At 44.2% G+C, this 21,727-nt stretch overlaps 1 pseudogene; it reads right to left on the bottom strand.

The window, feature by feature from the left end:
- Window positions 1-20,624: 20,624 nt before the first annotated feature.
- On the bottom strand, window positions 20,625-20,742 carry LOC126476140 (5S ribosomal RNA; annotated as a pseudogene).
- Window positions 20,743-21,727: the final 985 nt, after the last annotated feature.

Genomic DNA, 21,727 nt, shown 5'->3' with positions numbered 1-21,727 from the left:
GGTTTCCGACCAAGAGATATGCACGCCGTTTGCCAACCACTACTCAAAAAAATGTTCAAATGTGTGTGAAATCTTATGGGACTTGTAAGGTCATTAGTCCCTGAGCTTACACACTACTTAACCTAAATTATCCGCAGTGGTTAGACACTGGACTCGCATTCGGGAGGACGACGGTTCAATCCCGCGTCCGGCCATCCTGATTTAGGTTTTCCGTGATTTCCCTAAATCGCTCGAGGCAAATGCCGGGATGGTTCCTACCAAAGGGCACGGCCGACTTCCTTCCCCGTCCTTCCCCAATCCGATGAGACCGATGACCTCGCTGTCTGGTCTCCTTCCCCAAAACAACCAACCAACCTAAATTATCCTAAGAACAAACACACACACCCGTGCCCGAGGGAGGACTCGAACCTCCGCCGGGACCAGCCGCACAGTCCATGACTGCAGCGCCTAAGACCTCTCGGCTAATCCGCGCGGCGCCAACCACTGCTATTGATGAACTGTGACACGTAGTCGAAACAGCATGGAATGACATACCCTTATCTACGGGACATCGCAGTTCGTAGAGATATTCCCGATAGGCGGATGTAAATACTGTGTTAGATAGAAACGGATCCCTGCTTCACTGGTGAACGATGCAGTATCCTTCAACAAAATAATTCATCACCATATAGCTTCCTGTATGTGTCGCTATGGTTAAGTAGAATGTACATTACTGCGAGGATGCTTGAGTAGCTGACCGGCCACAAAAACGTTGAGCCTATCGGAAACACCATTGAACGAAATGTGCATGATCTTGAGGGCGGCGGTTAAGTGCCATGTAGTTTCGTAGAATCCGTTCCACGACTTTTTGCTGCAGTTATCAGGCGTAAATGAGGTGCTACAGGCTACAATAGTCGAATTTAAGCAATTAGCATCTACGTTTCAGGTTCGCAGTAGCGACTTTGTTGCGACAAAGCCGGTCTGCAGCAACCTCTACAGCACTCCGCCCTACGCTTTGAAAGTCTATGTCTCTTACGAAAATCACATAAAATATCTGAAATTCGTGTGTGGCATAGATCTCTAACGTTTCTAAGAACGAAAAAAAATGTTTTTAATTTTAATTATTGGTGGAATTATGTTAATTTTTGTGAATCGAGTGAAAATATGCCGCCTTTGAATCATCTTCAAACTTATTACCTCACGTCACGAAAACTCTCTAACTCATTGAAGTATCTTTTTCTTTCGTTGATTAGCAACGTATCATGCTCGGAGACGGACCTCTCCAGTGTTTCCTGTCGCAGTAAGTTTGCTCTGTATAAGCTTCGAAAAACGTGTTTTGCAACTTTGTCAATATTTAACGCAAAGCAAGTATGAAGTTTAAAGTTTGCATTTTATGGAATTCGCATATGGTCTAATGTCTCCAAGCAAGTCAAAAGTCTGTTCTTATCTTTAATTTGATGTGTAGTTACAGTTTTTTCTTAAATGTTCGAAATTTTCGCGACAGAAAAAAAATAATTCTGCTAGAGATGTGGCAAGGACAATACTTTGTGCAGAGGAAGTGATGACATAGTGAGAGATTACAGTGCCAGCATGACTCCCAATGGTGTATTGGTGACGTGAGCAGTCCAGTCAACAAACTTAAGGCCGAAACGAAGTAGCTGAGTTTAATTTAATTCCTCTTGAGTATGGTTCTTCTAGGACTCACTCGATCGTTAGATTCTAAGGCGAATCCAACGCACTGAAACGATAGCTAGGAATTTTTCTCCATTTCCAGACAGAATTAGATCTGTGGTAGTAAATATGAAGGGCGATAAAAACAATAGCTCCACACGAGGATTGAGACGAACATATTACCACATGTCGGTGACTATTCCTACATACAGATGCGGCCGAAAGAAACAACAAAGTTTGAGGCCCCTTATTGAGCTGTAGTATATAAACATTAATCAGCACTTAGAATATAAGAAGAATATGTTTCATTGTTACGCTAATTTAAATTCATCCGATGTATTGTCATAAAGGGCAATGATACAGGAATGTTGACACTATTTTTAGACAGTTTGTGAAAATGGTGATAACTTTTTGATACTCCGAAAATATATAAGATTTCAGTAATTAGTAACAACATGTGAACTAGCTGTGATATTAATAATGGTTCTTGACGTGTATCATTTTAGTTATGAAATTGATGCTTGCTCAAAACACTTAACGTACACTATGTGATCAAAAGTATCCGGACACCCCCAATAACATTTTTTTTTTTTGGTCGTCAGTCTACTGACTGGTTTGATGCGGCCCGCCACGAATTCCTTTCCTGTGCTAACCTCTTCATCTCAGAGTAGCACTTGCAACCTACGTCCTCAATTATTTGCTTGACGTATTCCAATCTCTGTCTTCCTCTACAGTTTTTGCCCTCTACAGCTCCCTCTAGTACCATGGAAGTCATTCCCTCATGTTTTAGCAGATGTCCTACCATCCTGTCCCTTCTCCTTATCAGTGTTTTCCACATATTCCTTTCCTCTCCGATTCTGCGTAGAACCTCCTCATTCCTTACCTTATCAGTCCACCTAATTTTCAACATTCGTCTATAGCACCACATCTCAAATGCTTCGATTCTCTTCTGTTCCGGTTTTCCCACAGTTCATGTTTCACTACCATACAATGCTGTACTCCAGACGTACATCCTCAGAAATTTCTTCCTCAAATTAAGGCCGGTATTTGATATTAGTAGACTTCTCTCGGCCAGAAATGCCTTTTTTGCCATAGCGAGTCTGCTTTTAATGTCCTCCTTGCTCCGTCCGTCATTGGTTATTTTACTGCCTAGGTAGCAGAATTCCTTAACTTCATTGACTTCGTGACCATCAACCCTGATGTTAAGTTTCTCGCTGTTCTCATTTCTACTACTTCTCATTACCTTCGTCTTTCTCCGATTTACTCTCAAACCATACTGTGTACTCATTAGACTGTTCATTGCGTTCAGCAGATCCTTTAATTCTTCTTCACTTTCACTCAGGATAGCAATGTCATCAGCGAATCGTATCATTGATATCCTTTCACCTTGTATTTTAATTCCACTCCTGAACCTTTCTTTTACTTCCATCATTGCTTCCTCGATGTACAGATTGAAGAGTAGGGGCGAAAGGCTACAGCTTTGTCTTACACCCTTTTTCATACGAGCACTTCGTTCTTGATCGTCCACTCTTATTTTTCCCTCTTGGTTGTTGTACATATTGTATATGACCCGTCTCTCCCTATAGCTTACCCCTACTTTTTTCAGAATCTCGAATAGCTTGCACCATTTTATATTGTCGAACGCTTTTTCCAGGTCGACAAATCCTATGAAAGTGTCTTGATTTGTCTTTAGCCTTGCTTCCATTATTAGCCGTAACGTCAGAATTGCCTCTCTCGTCCCTTTACTTTTCCTAAAGCCAAACTGATCGTCACCTAGCGCATTCTCAATTTTCTTTTCCATTCTTCTGTGTATTATTCTTGTAAGCAGCTTCGATGCATGAGCTGTTAAGCTGATTGTGCGATAATTCTCGCACTTGTCATCTCTTGCCGTCTTCGGAATTGTGTGGATGATGCTTTTCCGAAAGTATTCCTGATTTTCCCGGAACATGTTTGTACTTCCTCCTTTCATCAATCAACTGAAGTATTTCTTCTGTTACCCATGGTTTCTTCGCAGCTACATTCTTTGTACCTATGTTTTCCTTCCCAACTTCTGTGATGGCCCTTTTAGAGATGTCCATTCCTCTTCAACTGTACTGCCTACTGCGCTATTCCTTATTGCTGTATCTATAGCGTTAGAGAACTTCAAACGTATATCGTCATTCCTTAGTACTTCGGTATCCCACATCTTTACGTATTGATTCTTCCTGACTAATGTCTTGAACTTCAGCCTACTCTTCATCAGTACTATATTGTGATCTGAGTCTATATCTGCTCCTGGGTATGCCTTACAATCCAGTATCTGATTTCGGTATCTCTGTCTGACCATGATGTAATCTAATTGAAATCTTCCCGTATCTCCCGGCCTTTTCCAAGTATACCTCCTCCTCTTGTGATTCTTGAACAGGGTATTCGCTATTACTAGCTGAAACTTGTTACAGAACTCAATTAGTCTTTCTCTTCTTTCATTCCTTGTCCCAAGCCCATATTCTCCTGTAACCTTTTCTTCTACTCCTTCCCCTACAACTGCATTCCAGTCGCCCATGACTATTAGATTTTCGTCCCCCTTTACATACTGCACTACCCTTTCAATATCCTCATACACTTTCTCTATCTGTTCATCTTCAGCTTGCGACGTCGGCATGTATGCCTGAACTATCGTTGTCGGTGTTGGTCTGCTGTCGATTCTGATTAGAACAACCCGGTCACTGAACTGTTCACAGTAACACACCCTCTGCCCTACCTTCCTATTCATAACGAATCCTACACCTGTTATACCATTTTCTGCTGCTGTTGATATTACCCGATACTCATCTGACCAGAAATCCTTGTCTTCCTTCCACTTCACTTCACTGACCCCTACTATATCTAGATTGAGCCTTTGCATTTCCCTTTTCAGATTTTCTAGTTTCCCTACCACGTTCAAGCTTCTGACATTCCACGCCCCGACTCGTAGAACGTTATCCTTTCGTTGATTATTCAATCTTTTTCTCGTGGTAACCTCCCCCTTGGCAGTCCCCTCCCGGAGATCCGAATGGGGGACTATTCCGGAATCTTTTGCCAATGGAGAGATCATCATGACACTTCTTCAATTACAGGCCACATGTCCTGTGGATACACGTTACGTGTCTTTAATGCAGTGGTTTCCATTGCCTTCTGCATCCTCATGTCGTTGATCATTGCTGATTCTTCCGCCTTTAGGGGCAATTTCCCACCCCTAGGACAAGAGAGTGCCCTGAACCTCTACCCGCTCCTCCGCCCTCTTTGACAAGGCCGTTGGCAGAATGAGGCTGACTTCTTATGCCGGAAGTCTTCGGCCGCCAATGCTGATTGGCGGGGATCGAACCCGGGACCGAAGACGTTTTGATTATGAATCAAAGACGCTACCCCTAGACCACGGGTTATGTACATACGTTTTTTTATATGAGATGCATTGTGCTGCCACCTACTACCACGTACTCCACATCAGCGTCCTCAGTAGTCATTAGACATCGTGAGAGGGTAGAATGGGGCGCTCCGCAGAACTCACGGACTTCGAACATGGTCAGGTGATTGGGTCACACTCGTGTCATAAGTCTGTACGCGAGGTTTCTACAATCCTAAACATCCCTAGGTGCACTCTTTCTGATGTGATATTGAAGTGGAAACGCGAAGGGCATGTACAGCACAAAAGCGTACAGGCCGACCTCGTCTATTGACTGACAGAGACCGCCGACAGTTGAAGAGGGTCGTAATGTGTAATAGGGAGACATCTAACCACACCATCACATAGGAATTCCAAACTGCATCAAGATCCACTGCAGGTACTATGACAGTTAGGCGGGAGGTGAGAAAACTTGAATTTCATATTCGACTGGCTGCTCATAAGCCACACATCGCGCCGGTAAATGCCAAACGATGCCTCGCTTGGTGTACGGGGCGAATCACAGTACACAATGTGGCGATCAGATAGCAAGGTGTGGGTATGGCGAATGCCTGGTGAACGTCATCTGCCTACGTGTGCAGTGCCAACAGTAAAATTTAGAGGCGGTGGTGTAATGGTGTGGTCGTGTTTTTCATGGAGGGGGCTTGCAACCCTTCTTGCTTTGTGCGGCACTATCACAGCACAGGCCTACACTGATGTTTTAAGCACCTTCTGGCTTCCCACTGCTAAAGAGCAATTCGGGGATGGCGATTGCATCTTTCAACACGATCGAGCACCTGTTAATAATGCACGGCCTGTTGCGGAGTGAATACACGACAATAACATCCCCGTAATGGACTGACCTGCACAGAGTCGTGACCTGAAACCCATAGAACACCTTTGGGATGTTTTGGAACGCCGACTTTGTGCCAGGCCTCACCGACCGACATCGATACCTCTCCTTAGTGCAGCATTGCCCAAGAAACATTCCAGCATCTGATTGAACGTATGACTGCGAGAGTGGAAGCTGTCATCAAGGCTAAGGGTGGGCGAACTTCATATTGAATTCCAGCATTACCGATGGAGGGCGCCACGAACTTGTAAGTCATTTTCAGCCAGGTGTCCAGATACTTTTGATCACATAGTGTATATTTTTGGAACCAGATAGATTTAATGATAAATAGAGAAACAGCATTGATATGTCAGTTAACGGCATTGCTTTCGTTTATTAAAAAAAGTTAAATTAGCCCCACATCATTATTGCCTAAAGAACAAACTATTTTTCTCTTAATGAAAACTCAAAGGTCTATTTGATATGTATGTAACGTATTATATACATGTAAATGATCATTCAGCGCTGCGGTTGGCAACGCCTATATAAGACATAAAGTGTCTCACGCGGTTGTTAGATCGGTTACTGCTGCTACAATGGCGAGTTATCAAGATTTAAGTGAGTTCGAACGCCGTGTTATAGTTGTCGCACGAGCGATGGGACACAGCGTCTCCGAGGTAGCGACTAAGTGTGGATCTCTCAGTACGACCATTTCACGAGTGTTCCGTGAACGTCAGGAATCCGCTAAAACATCAAATCTCCGACATCGCTGCAGCCGGGAAAAGATCCTGCAAGAACGGGACCAACAATGACTGAAGAGAATCGTTCAACGTGACAGAAGTGCAACCCTTCCACAAACTGCTGCTGGTATCAATGCTGGTCCATCAACAAGTGTCAGAGTGCGAACCATTCAACGAAACATCATCGATATGGGCTTTTGGAGCCGAAAGCCCACTCGTGTACCCTTGATGGCTGCACGGCACAAAGGTTTACGCCTCGCCTGGTCCCGTCAACACCGACATTGGACTGTTGATGACTGGAAACATACTGCCTGGTCGCTTCAAATTGTATCGAGCAGATGGACTTGTACGGGTATGGAGACAACCTCATGAATGCATGGACCCTGCATATCAGCAGGTGAATGTTCAAGCTGGTAGAGGCTCTGTAATGGTATGGGCCGTGTGCTAGATACGTTCTGACTGGTGACACGTAAGTAAGCATCCTGTCTGATCACCTGTATCCATTCATGTCCATTGTGCATTCTGACGGACTTGGGCAATTCCAGGAGGACAATGCGACACCTCAAACATCCATAATTGATACAGAATGGCTCCAGGAACACTCTTCTGAGATTAAACACTTTCGCTGGCCACCAAACTTCCCAGACATGGAAATTATTGATATCTGGGATGCCTTTCAACGTGCAGTTCAGAAGAGATCACTACCCCTCGTACTCTTACTGTCGTACTCTTACTGATTTACGGATAGTCCTACAGGACTTACGGTGTCGATTCCCCACAGCACTGCTTCAGACATTAGTCGAGTCCCTGCCACGTCGTGTTGCGGCGCATCTGCGTGCTCGCGGTGACCCTACACGATATTGGGCTGGTGCACCCGTTTCTTTGGCTCTTAAGTATAAGATGGGAGATCTCATCTCGAGGAAGGTTCTGGCAGTGATGTCTAAGCCGAACGTACAGTTGATCCACACACTGTATGTTTTGTCTGCATCCTCCGAAACTTTTCTCTGTAGGTTATCCGGTATGTGATGTGTGGGGTTTAAACCAGGTAATAGAGCAGGCCACTGTAACATTTGAATACAATGTCTCTTTCAAAGAATTCAGACTCCGCTCCGCAAAATGTTTTCTGGCTTTATCATGGTTCTAATGGGTCTGAGCACTATGGGACTTAACTTCTGAGGCCATCAGTCCCCTAGAACTACTTAAACCTAACTAACCTAAGGACATCACACACATCCATGCCCGAGGCAGGACTCGAACCTGCGACCGTAGTGGTCGCGCGTGTCCAGACTGTATCTTGTAGAACCCCTCGGCCACCTCGGCCGGCGCTTTATCATGCATGTAGAGAATTTAGACCCATGCTGTCCAACGATCGGAGTCAGCAAAGGCTGAAAAATGTTTTTAAAATATAAATATTTTCTCTCTGTTTTCGTCGTACAAAAAAGACGTCCGTTTTTTATCGGTCATTAATCCTCCCCAGACCATGACAGAAGCTCCTTCAGATTAGTGTGTCTCCTGTACGTACCTACGACTTTCTGCGTGACCTGGTCGTTTCCACACGTGCACTCTTCTTAAATCTGGGTGCAAATTGAAACGTCCCCTTTTTAACAATTATGCATGACCGTGCTAAAACTGACACACAATATTTTGTTAGCGCAACGCAATCTGACTTTCAAAATTCCCTACAAAAGAATGGCCCTGACTAACATTAAACTATACCTTTCACAAATCACTTACCTCACAAAAGTCTTCGCTGCTCAAGCTACTGCAATACAGCGAGCGCCACTACTGCCAGCTAAATAAAAGATTCAAACTATGGAAGGCACTAACTACTGATAGGGATGGTTAGCAAATGAAAGATATTAATAGAGAACAAACAATGTATTTACCTTGATATCATCATATATAAATATAGCAGTTCATGACAAATTACAAAACTCCGCCATCTCTCTCCCCACATCCACCACTGCTGGCGGCTCACCTCCAACTGCGCAACGCTACGCGCTGTCCACATCCAGCTGCCGCTGCCCAACACTACAATGGCAGACAACAATGCAAACTAGCCACAGACTGCACACAGCACAGCCAGTGATTTTCATACAGAGGTGGCGTTACCAATAAAAAAACCTAAACAGCCTACTTACATAGAGAAAACATAAAAAATCTCCATCGATCCATTGTACAATTTTCATATTGCTGGCATCACAAGACATGACGTGCATGGTTTTCACGACGCGTAGCCGGCTGAAGGCATCTCTCATGCAGTCTATTTCTGACAGTTTAGGTTGAAACAATTACGTCGCTTACATTTTGCAAGGCGCTCCTTAACATTCTGGTGGTTGATGTTCTTTCTGTCCTGGCGCTGAGGCACAGAAATCTGTCATGGACTGCAATGGTAGCTCCTGATTTTCTTTGGTGCCTTTCTCCTGGACTACTAAATTGTTGATAACGGCTCCACTCTCTTGAAGCTACACCTCTTCCCATATTTATAGCCCTTGCAGCTTGTTTCTCGCCATTTTCTGTTTTGCCAGTCGCCTTAATCATTTCATCACACTTTAAATGACGACGTCATTCCATTATTAAATCTATTCTTAACTTTTATCACGATTTTACACAGTTATTCCGAGCGGTTCTAGACGCTACAGTCTGGAACGGCGCGACCGCTACGGTCGCAGGTTCGAATCCTGCCTCGGGCGTGGATGTGTGTGATGTCCTTAGGTTAGTTAGGTTTAAGTAGTTCTGAGTTCTACGGGACTGATGACCTCAGAAGTTAAATCCCATAGTGCTCATAGCCATTTGAACCATTTTTTTGCACAGTTATTAGTTACTTCTGTCTCCTGTTAAAAACAGACTTACTCAATTCTTTCCAGTAAAACAATACAAAATAGCAGCATTGATTACTATGGTAACCTGGTACAATAGCAAATGAGTGGTCCTTTAATATTCACTTCCATTTAGTTTTTTAACTTTGTAATTTTTTAATATTCCCAATTTTTTAGATTTTCGTTAGACAACTTTGATTTGTGTAGATGCGAAGGATATAAATTCACACCGTGGATACCAAACACTGTCTAATCCATGGCTTCCCAACCTGTGGTCCGCGGACCCCTTAGGGGTCCGCTGGCTCTTTCTAGGGGGTCCGCGGCCATCTTTCACCAAATCGTGTAAAATAATGAGTAAAATTATTGAAGAAAAATGTGAAAATCAAATTCAGCACTATTTTTTTCGTGTGAAAAACATGTGTGCTTTTACTTCAGGTGGTATCCCCAAGCAGCCTTTGCGGTTTCTAAGTGAGACCGCATACACAATTTAGTACCTGAGAACGCGGCTTCTCTGACCGACTGTTTCGCAACAATACGGGGGTCGTTTGTGCCCCGGCTCACTGCGCTAAATGCGCTGAAACCTTTTACGCATGCGCGGAACGAGCTTTGTCGACCAATCACAGCGCTCGCTGGCACGTATGCGGCCCCAGGCATCATTAAATGTTAAACTTGTCAGTGCACTACCTGTTTCATAAGTCGATTTTTGACCAGTTTATTACTTCTAACATGAATCGGTGGCTGATGACGGGATCATTGAAGAAGGGTGTAGTTTCTCCATCGCTTTCACAACAAGGGAAATATCCAGTTGAAATGAATGAGGAGGGAGGAGGACTAAAGGAGGACTTTACATACATTTGAACATTTTTCTTCGGATTTCACGAAAAATCACACACACACACACACGCACACACACACACACACACACACACGACTGTTACGAAATATGCATGCTCCAACACAACAGTAGCCAAATAGTGGAAGTGAACAGAGCATAAGCGGCAGCTTGTCAACAGCGAACAGTTTGGACGTGACGTTGATTGCTCTTGGAGGAACACAGCTCCATCGTGTGAAATTTCTATTACCAAGTAATTTTAATCAGGCTATAGTGTGCTGAACAAAGGGAGTAAATCCACTAGTAAGTGTCTGGATGTGCTCTTGACTGACTAGGGGTCCGCCATGGATTTTCGACTGAAGAAGGGGTCCGCCAGCTGAAAAGGTTGGGAAGCCCTGGTCTAATCTAAAGATGAGAAACTGACGACTAGACGTCAAAAGAGGCGGACGCGTCAGCATAAAATAGGCAAGGAGTATAGTGTCGTCAGTAGAGAAGCAAAAACAGCAGAATTGATTGGTCAGGAGAGCACAATGGCTCCGAACGTCGACTAGTCATTGGATGTCAACTTGGTAAATAATCCATTAGGGACGTTCCAACACTTCTAAAGCTGCCCAAGTCGACTGCTGATGTGACTGTGAAGTGGAAAAGCGAAGGAACAGTCACAGCTAAACCGATACCAGGCAGATTTCTTGTACTGACAGACGGGAACCGTCAAGCATTGCGGCCGTATGAAATCAGTGGAAGGAATAACTCGTGAGCTTCAAAAGTGCTGTCAACATCCCTGATAGCACAATGACTGTGCGTAGGGCGTTAAGAAGAATGGGTACAATGCTCCTCATAAGCCACACATTTATGTGGTCGTTGCTAAGGCCAGTATTAAACTATCAAATTTCTTTGTCCAATATCTTTGTCAAATATCTTTGTCAAAGAAATTTGATGGTGTAGTAGGCAACTTTGTCAAATGTCGTCAAATATTTGATCAAATCTCGCTGTAGATTTGTCGCTTGTCTTCTGTTCACTGCAATGTGACATGTTACCACATGGAGCGCTAGCATCGCTGCAGCGTTCTGTCATCTGTAGTGTTTTTATAAACATTGCCAGTAAATACAACTGGTGTGTACTGACAACTACAAAATTAATAGAGATGTATGAAGCTGATGAAGCGCTTTACAACGTGAGGCACCCTGAATACAAAAATAGGTTAAGAAGATTGGACACCTGACCTAACCTAACCTAACCTGACAGTGAGCCTGTCTTCTGCGGATATAGCATTTCTTAAGCGAGCATTGTGCTTTGTGATAAGAGGATACACTTCACTGAGCACATACAGAAATGTATGCTCAACCATTCTTAAGTAATTGATATACGACTCGACGTCCTCCACTACAAGCTCACGTAACAAGTTTTGTTGAATGCTTTTATCGTGTCGTCGTAAAACTCACAGCTTCACCTCAACCCCCCCCCCCCCCCCCCTCCCCGCTTCTCTTCCGCATGTGCACACAGTGCGATTGTGACACACGCAACTGCTGCAGTTAATAACAAGTTGTTGTTGTCAGCCATCGTGAACATTGACGAAAAATATGATGACAGTGTAATACCCCTTTTTAGGGCCACGTCAAAGATCTTTGTCAAATATATTTGACGAATATTTGATCAAATCTTTGCAAAAGAAATTTGATAGTGTAATACCGGCCTAAGCGATGTTCGAGGCGCTGTAAAGAGCGACGCCACTGGGCAGTGAGAGACTGGAAACGAGTGATTATGAGTGATGAATCACACTATACCCTATGGCAATCCAATGGAAGGGACTGGTTTTGGCGAATGCCTGGATTAGGTTACCTACCCTCATGTGTTATAAGGAAGGAAGGACGGTATTTATTTATTTATTCTTCTTAATTACAGCCTATTATCTGAAAAGCCAAAATAGGCCGAACATCACACATTTCCTTGGATCATAATACATTATGTATTAATTATCTATTTCTGACAATTAAAAATATTATTGGCTTTATCGTCACGTCGAACATCGACGTCATTAGCGACAGAGCACAATCGAGGATTATGTTATGGATGGGCTAGGAAATCAGCCGTGCCCATCCAAAGGAACCATCTCAGCATTTGCCTAGAGCGATTTAGGGAAGTCACTTAATGTACAGTGACAACAATGAAGTACGGAGGAGGTGGTGTTACGGTATGGGGGTGTTCTACGCAGTAAAGGAGTGGCCCCCTTATCGTGCTTCAGAAAACGCTAAGTATGTAAGGATCTGAACTCATTTTACAGCGTTGTTACTGTTTAGAATACGAGTAGTTCGGGAACAAATACGAGGGTGTCAAATGAAAACCTTAAATTTGTAATAACAAATCGAAATTTCGCGCCGTTATCCTGCAAGTTGGTAAGCGTGTTACAAGCAGCGTGCAAAATGGCCTGTAGGTGGCAGCATAGTGCACATGCACACGTACCGTCGCAAATCAGTGTAAAGATGGCCGTCCCACTTGCGACTTGCACCAGGGAAAAACAGCGTTCTGTTATTCGGTTTTTGCGTAGTGAAGGGGTGAAACCTATAGAAATTCATCAACGAATTAAGGTTCAGTACGGTGATGCATGTTTGTCACAGCAGCAAGTGTACGAATGGAGTAGGAAGTTCGCAAATGGTGTGACTTCAGTGGAAGATGCTCCTCGTCCAGGTCAGGCACAACGAGTTGTGACTCCACAGAACATTGCAGCAGTTGAAGCCATAGTGAAGGAAAACCGCCGAGTGACACTGAATGACATTGCAGTATGTTTACAGATTAGTTCCAATGGTTCCAATGGCTCTGAGCACTATGGGACTTAACACCTGAGGTCATCAGTCCCCTAGAACTTAGAACTACTTAAACCTAACTAACCTAAGGACATCACACACATCCATGCCCGAGGCAGGATTAGAACCTACGACCGTAGCAGTCGCGCGGTTCCGGACTGAGCGCCTAGAACCGCTCGGCCACCGCGGCCGGCTTACAGATTAAACATGGGTCTGCACACCACATTGTGCATGATGTGCTCCAGTTTCACAAAGTGTCAACAAGATGGGTGCCAAGGCAGCTGTCTCCTGAAATGAGAGAACGACGTGTTGATGCTTGTGAAGAATTTCTTCGGTGCTTTGAACGAGAAGGTGATGGCTTCCTTGTAAGAATCGTTGCTGGGGACGAAACCTGGGTTCACTTCCACCAACCGGAGACGAAGAGAACGAGCAAGGAATGGCGCCATTCCCCTCAATAACAAAACCAAAGAAGTTTCGAACAGAACCATCAGCAGGGAAGGTTATGCTGACTCTCTTTTGGGACGAAAAAGGCGTCATTTTGGAGCATTACATACCTAGAGGGACCACTGTCACCAGTGAATCATACACATCTCCTAAAAAATCATCTGCAGCCTGCAATCAAATCACAGCGACGTGGATTGCTGTCAGCAGGTGTCCTTTTTCAACATGACAATGCAAGGCTTCACACTGCCCGTACAACAGTTGCAACAATCACAGACCAGCATTTTGAGTGTCTTCTTCATCCACCATACTCACCAGACCTCGCCGCAAGTGATTTCAATATGTTTAGACCACTCAAAGGAGCAATGGGAGGAAAGAAGTTCCGTTCTGGTGAAGAGGTATGCCACGCAGTGCATGAGTGGTTGCGCGGACTACCGAAAGAATTTTTTTCTAAAGGAATTTATGAACTTTGTAAGCGCTGGAGGACATGCATTGTGCGTGGTGGAGATTATGTTGAAAAGTGATACAGCATTGTACTACTTCTGGACAATAAATTATATTTTTAAAAAATATTTAAGTTTTTCAGTTGACTCACCCTCGTATTAATTGTCCTAACTTGACAATGCACCGTGTCAGAAAGCAGCATCTGTGAGGCAGTGGTTTGTGGACATTAATATTCCTGAAATGAGCAGGCCTGGCCATAGTCCCGACCTGAACCGAATGCAGTATCTTTGTAATGAGTTAGAACGTCGACTCCACTCCAGACCCAAGTGTCTAACATCACCACCTTCTCTGGTTTCGGCTCTTGAGGAGGAGTGGGCTGCCGTTTTTCAACAGACGTCCAGATTCCTCACTGAAGGTTTCCTCAGTGAAGCTGAACTGGTCATACATTCGAAGGATGGACACACCCCACATTAACGTCCATTAATAAATGTCCGGATACCTTTGACCAGCTAGTGTATGTATATACATGCTTCAGTCTTATATTTTTTTCTCAGTCTGATGTAGCAATTTTTGTCAGACAGTGGGTATTGTCGTAGTCTAACAACCCGTCATGAACAACAGAAAATTTTGGGTTATAGGTTACATGGAAGGGAGAAAATACACACGAAATTTTGCAGATGACGCAACCGTAATCTTTTCGGACGTACTCAATGAAATAGAAGCCATATTTATCAGAGAAAATGAGTTAGGAATAGATAAAGGTAAGATGAAAGAGATGATGAGTGAAAGAACGGAAATGGCAAGTTGATAAACAACAGAACGGGAAGATATACACTCATGTACAGAAAAAACACAGCACATTATATGACTACAGATAGGACTTTCAGAGCATTTGAACCATGTCGACATGCGGGTTCAGAGTCAACATCGATATCGCGGTGCAACACCACCTACAGGTAAAAAACGCCTACGGCTCTCGTTGTCGCTATAAACCGAAGATATTGGATCAGTGTGACTCGAACAGACGTGCAGGATGCTTCGCAGACGTATGCGCAAACCGTACCGTCGAATCGGTGAGTTTGAAAGCGGGCGCATTATTGCCATGAGAGAATGTGATGCTTCTATCCGGAAAACTGGTGCTCGTGTGGGACGAAGGGTCTCGGGAGTGCAACGGGTGTGTGCAGAATGGTTCGCGGAAAGCTGTAGAACACGACGAGATGCTTCAGGTCGCACCACCCAGACCGTCCGCCGAGAAGATCGACATCTCATCCGAATGGCATTGTAGGACGGATCTGCAACCTTCTCGGCTCTGGTGCAACAGTGGGACAGTGTAACAGATGATACATTGTCAGGGAGGACAGTCCATCGCCGTCCATCGCCGTCCATTGCCGTTTATTACTGCGTGGGTTACGTGCGCGTCGTCCATATCTCAACCCGCCTTTGACAAATGTGCAGGAACATGCTAGACGGCAGTAGCGTGTGGAGCATCACTGGGGACAGTAATGGCATCAGACAGTGTTTTCTGACGAATGCAGGTTCTCTTTGTTTGAAAATGATGGTCGCGTTTTGGTTCACAGCAGACAGGGAGAGCGGAATTGGTACAAGACATACAGGGACAACTCAAGGTCTTATGGTGCAGGGTGCTGTTGGGTCCAACCACGAATCACAGTCCGTGCGCGTCCAGGGCACTGTGACCAGTCCAACTACATAAATGACGTCCTTCAATCCGTAGTCATACTTTTTCTGCACAACACTCCAGACGCCATTTTTCATCAAGACAATGCACGACTACATGTTGCTGCTCGAACACGCGCCTTCTTGGTGTCACAGGATATCAGCCTTTTATCCTAGTGCGCCAGATCACGAAACTGGTCGTCAATCGAAAATGTGTGGGATACGGTGAAACGACGGGTGCAGCACTATGATGCAATCTAGTCACCACAGATGAACTTTGGAACCAGGTGAATGCATCATGGATTACCACAGGTCGGCCTATACGAGCCGATGCCATCACGTATAGAACAAGTTATCAGGTTCCATGGCGGACCCTGTGTCTACTAGGCAATAGGAGACATGCTGAACCGAGATGACCGAAATGCTAATTATTTTTGCAGAGCACACTAATATGTATGTCCTGTGAATATGAACGTTCAATCTCTAGTCGGTCAAGGTCTTTTTTCTGAACATGAGAGTATAAACCTAAACAAGAGGGCACCCATGCTCGAAGTATAGGGGGAGTGGAGGATTAAATCGCAGTGAATGGCAAAATAGTTTTGAGACCTTCGGTAAATAGTTATGACTATATCAAGCAGTATCCAGGGGTAGAATGCGAGTTTGGCTGGCAAATTGTTTTTGCGCGGAATGGGGTGGGGGGCAAGGGGAAGGGGGCTGTAGCAATGTTCTCCCCATCGCTGGGTACTGCCTTGGCTACAAAATCAGTATTACTAAACGGCTAACCCAGGGTTATTGACCTAATTCAAAATGTTGTCATAAACTGCTCATTAAGGACTATAATCTTATGTTAAAGGACAACACAACAAACCGAGTATTACAATTAAAAACTATGTATTCGTCTTGAGGTAGTATAATTAACGGCTCACAAACTACCAGACTATATTCACCCAGCAACTTCCAACAACTCTTACACTTAATTTCAAACCTTTACGAAACTTTTTCTCGGTGACACTCCCAACAAAACAATGAAAGGAAAAATTTTATCTCTTACTAAATTATTTTTCGCTAATTATACAGTAAAACTGCAGCATCAGGCAAGTCGTTTTAATTTATTACTTCTTTACTGATAATTCTGTCTGCAACACAGACAGGCGATAAACACACTTACCACTGAATATACCTTCTAAAGTATGCCATTGCACAGCGCACTGTTCGGGAGCTATGACGTTTTATATTCGTATAAGGAAATTCGATTCTTTAAAGAATCGGTGGCTGGAATTTGCTGGTAACTGGAAACAAGATTAAATACGATAGGTGAAACAAGGAGAACAACAGGATAAGAAGGAAACATGATTAAGGTTTAATGTACCACTGTCTACGACGTTATTTGAGGCGAGTCGGACAAATATGGGAAAAATTGGTTGCGTGTAAAACGTTTTGTTTTGTATTTGAGCCGTGGTAAAAATTGCTGTTTTGCAGAGCACGCCGCAGCGCGTAGTGTGAAGCAGTCGTCCTCCATTTCTGGCGGTGGCGCCGCTGTGGCAATCGCAGCTTTGGTATCTCCCTCTGGTGGGAAAGGGGAAAGGTTGCCTGTTGACGTGCATTTAAGGGGCGCTATGAGCTCCCCAGATGGTCTGTCTGGGTGAGTCTGGAGTCAGTCTGGGGTCAGTCTCTCGTCCCCAACTTGCTAGTCTGTCTGTCGTCCGGAGTGCTAGTATGTCTTTCGTTCGGATCAACCTTTAAAGCCGGCAACATGAGAGTCTTTCCACTCCGCCACTAAGAGAACTCAGCGAGTGGTCGCCCGGTCGGGGCTTAATTCCTGCATCTGAGTCTGCGCGTTAGGCCGCCAGTATGCTCGAATTTTCTCAGGCGACGGCCATTGGCGGTTGGATCGATCTGTTGGTCGGTCGCGCACTGAGTCACAAGATGACTTGTCCGTCTTGAGCGTCGGCGCATGTGAAGTCGCCACGTGAGTCCAGTGGGCCTCGCCGTATAGCGAGGGGTAGCGACTTCGCGGTCGACAGGAGAGCAACAGGAATCAATCCACGAGATCAGTCTGGCCGGTGCAAGCTGCGACGCCGTGGTGTAACTGGTTCTCCGAGCGCTTCTGGGCCCCTTCAGTTACCATCTTGTGGAGCTTGGCTCGGTCCTTTCCTGGTGCAGGGATGTCGTTTTGCCAGTGGGCGTGTTTCCTCTGAATGGTTGTGTCCTAGCCAGTATTTCCGCCGTCGTCTGTCTGGAAGTGAGTGGGAGACGCACCAGCAGGGCAGTCGCGACGGAGCAGCGGGCAGTCGGTCGGTTGGGGCGCGCCAGGAAAGACGGGAGATCGGCGCGCCTTCCTGCGTCCGTTGAAGCGGCTGGCAGCGGAAGGTTCGGGAGAACGTTTTGGGGGTGCTGCGCTAGGTCTTCGCCAGAAATAGCAGTTTATTAGAAGTTAAGTGATTGGTGATATGTTGTTTCATTTACTTGTTAAATTCTACTTGTTTTCTTGGTGAGGTCACCAGCCGCTTTGTTTTGGGGTCGTCCCACCATTCTTCTCCATTTGCCCACCTGCGGGAAGGTGTTTATTTATGAATTGGGTGGTCCGTTTCTCACTTGTGGAGTAGGGGCGGGTTAGAGCAACCATCGGTTCGGGTTGTTCGATAATCGCCCTATCAATCTGCCGTACGCTAATAGCTGCCTCTGTCATGTTTGTCGGATTCGGTGTGTTAACGAATTTATTGCTTGAAGTGTAACGGCCTAATTCCTGAAATATGTTTTTGTCTTACCTATCATCTTGACAGACGGTATATGTGTACTGTAGAGCATGTTTGGCCAACCTTGTATAATTTTATGTAAGATTGCATTTCATGGGCTTTTATTTAAATCGTCATTTTAGTATATAAAGTTGCCACCCTTCCACCGTAAGACTTTTCTTAGAAGATAAAATCAAGTTGCACGTAAGGTGGCAAGTTAATCTTTTAATTATAGTGTTTTGTACCATTTCCATCCTCGTACGGGGTGCATAGCTTGTGTGCTTCTGTGAATTGTTAAAACTTGTACTTTAAGGTAATCTGGTGTGTTGCAGATTTGCACCTGTGTAGTCTTTCAGAGGTTGTTGTGAGCGGTCGTGACTACGGCCGCCTCAAAATGGAGCGGCAGGCTTCTCAGCCCGAAAGCTCATACACTCAAGAATTTGTTTCTTTCTGCCTCTGAATAAATTGTAACTTGATATTTAGCGGATGCTTTCTGCTTATAATTTTAAATCTATTTCTTAAAAAAAAAACTTTTAGGAATAAAATTCCCATTTCTTAAAAGCAATTTCATTTTATTTCATCAGTTACTCCCTGGCAACTACCTCCACGCTCACATAGTGTGATTAAAAGTGTTAATGTTCATGATGAATCGCTAGTAAATAAAGTAAATTCTTATATTCTTTGAAAATAAATTCACGGTTCGGTATTGTATATTGTTAACTGTGCTTGTGTATGTAAAACGTTAAGTAATATTCTGATGATACACAAACTACCTTCATCGCTTCTTATATTTACTAGATTAGCTTGATATGGCAAGGACTTTTTTTTTTTTTTTTTTTTGACCGAAGTTGTGCCCATCTCGTTGGTTGCAGGTTCGTGGAATTCTCCACAACGTCGCGTCGACCTTACTCAAATAAAATATGAACTTTCTCACAGGTATTAATAATGAATAGAAATAATGGTTTTTGGCTGAGTCTCACTTAATAAATGTTCTTCGGCGAAAATCCATTTTTATGATAATAATAGTTTCGTACGAATACAATGGTGATGCACAAATCCTTTAACTAATTAATTGCCCATCCAGCCAATTGGTTTCTATTATGGCCAAGCCTAGAACAGAAGAAGACCTAATCTTAGTCTTAATTATTACGTCCAGAGATCATGTTCTTCAAGAAATAATATTTAACCATTGTCCGCTACTATGAGAGCAGTCACTGAATAAGTCTTTGCTTACCAGTCTCGCTACACAGTTATTACACACAAGCTCACGGTATAGAAAATATATATTACATGTACTTTGCAATGGAATTGTTTCTACAATCGCCTTAAATGATTCAGGCGAAATTAAATCGGGGTGGCCGATCGGAAATTGAACTCAGTTCCTCTCGGGTCAGAATCGAGTGCCTTAACCATTACACTCCTACGTTTGGAATCAGCAGTAGCTTGGCAGAGGCAGAGAGATTATGTCCTCAGCCCATGAAAAATTGTTGTTCGTTAGCTCTCGACTCCAAGGAAGCTGGTTTGAATCTTGTTGGTGGAAAAAAATCATTGCCAGTACCCTTTCACCAGATCTTGCGCCTCAGTATTGACTAAATTCCTACCCTCTCAATATGTCTCACGGTGATCTGCTCTTTGGATGGGGACGATAAGCTCGGCAATCTCTTGGTGCTATTCAGTAGGTGAGGATTACCTACGTGTCGACAGCCGATTTCGTTCTCTCGGGTCATCAGGCAGAACGTAGTTTTCTTAAATACGGACTCATCACAGTCAGCTGCACGAGACTGTTGACACATGGCTCACAAACAGTCCAGTGGCGTTAACTACAAGGAGACTACCAAAGACCGTTATTCACACGAGTAAATAAATAACACAGGTGAAAAAATCTTTCATCGATAACGGAGGTCTACTGATACGAATTACTGATACATAACTGAGAAAAAAGATTCTGAAACTGGACATCCAATGCATATCCGAATATGGAAGCGAAACGCAAGCCACGGGTGAAACAGGAGAAAGCCTACACTGTACGTCCAAAAACAAACTAAACTCCTCCCGAACAGGCCTTGGAAGGCCCAAAGCTACCGACCGGCGGCCGAGTCATCCTGAGCCCACAGGAGTCACTGTATGCGGATTTGGTGGGGCATGTGGTCAGCACACCTCTCTCTCGGCCGCATGTCAGTTTCCCGAGACCGGAGCCGCTACTACTGTATTAAGTAGCTCCTCAGTTTGCCTCACAAAGGCTGAGTGCACCCCACTTGCCAACAGCGCTCGGCAGACCGGATAGTCACCCATCCAACTGCTATCTCAGCCCGACAGCGCTTAACTTCAGTGATCTGACGGGAACCGGTGTTACCACTGCGGCAAGACCGTTGGCACTGTACGTTCAAAAAGTCCCGAGATTGGTTCTGTTTCTGGCATATACAAGACGTCAGTGTAGTAACTACGGTGGCAACTTGAGTTAACAACAGACGAGCTTTCGACCAGTCAGTTGTGAGCAGGCAGTGATAAGTCGTGGACGCGCAGCCGTAGTGCGTCAGCGCCTTTGTGTCACAAATCGCAATGGAGCAACTTCTCTGGATCAAGAGTGCAAGACATTTTGCAAAACGTTTTTAAGAAGAGAAAAGCGGGTACAAAGTTTGCCTCGCACACCTTGACTGTGGAACAAAAATAATGACCAGTGGGTGCTGTGACCTGACTGAAATATAAAACGTGTGTAGTTCTTTTCTGGAAAAATCGATATTTCATATTATCAGTACAAACCTACCACAAAACGGCAAAGTGCAGAAATTCACATGAAGAGTCAATGCTTTGACGACGTAACCGACATTCAACCCAATGTGATTCGCGAGTTGAACAACATCCTAAAGGAGAAATTTTCTGACAATTTCATGTTTGTATGAAGGTTCTGCGCGTTGTGCTCAAGTGCGGGCCGGTTGTGTAGAACATATGAGGCACTGAAACGACAGCTTTACTATTTATTTATCGAGCCTTGAAACTATCTGGACTGTCGGGGCTTAAACATTTGAAATGCCTTAACTTCATCTGAGGTGATTTTAGTCTGACTCACTTCTGTAAAATATAGAATAAAGGTCACACATGCGAACTGTGATTTTGTTTAAAATGCATGATGCGTTTCGACACCTCGGGATCCTGCATAAGGTGTTTATATTAGTTTTTCATCAATGCTTGTGTGCAATAGTGTATACTGGTTTTTTACCATTAACACACATCAGTCAGAAGCCGATATAATTATCACTAATACTACATTTAAAAAAAGAAAAGCTTAATGGGTCTAAAAGTAACTGTACAAAATTTGGGCAAAGGTAAATCAAACAACAATGTGTTTGTACTTTACTAGG

The sequence above is a fragment of the Schistocerca serialis genome, chromosome 4 (genome assembly GCF_023864345.2).
Source record: "Schistocerca serialis cubense isolate TAMUIC-IGC-003099 chromosome 4, iqSchSeri2.2, whole genome shotgun sequence".
In the NCBI taxonomy this organism is placed as follows: domain Eukaryota; kingdom Metazoa; phylum Arthropoda; class Insecta; order Orthoptera; family Acrididae; genus Schistocerca; species Schistocerca serialis.
This window is presented reverse-complemented; position numbering and strand designations above follow the sequence as displayed.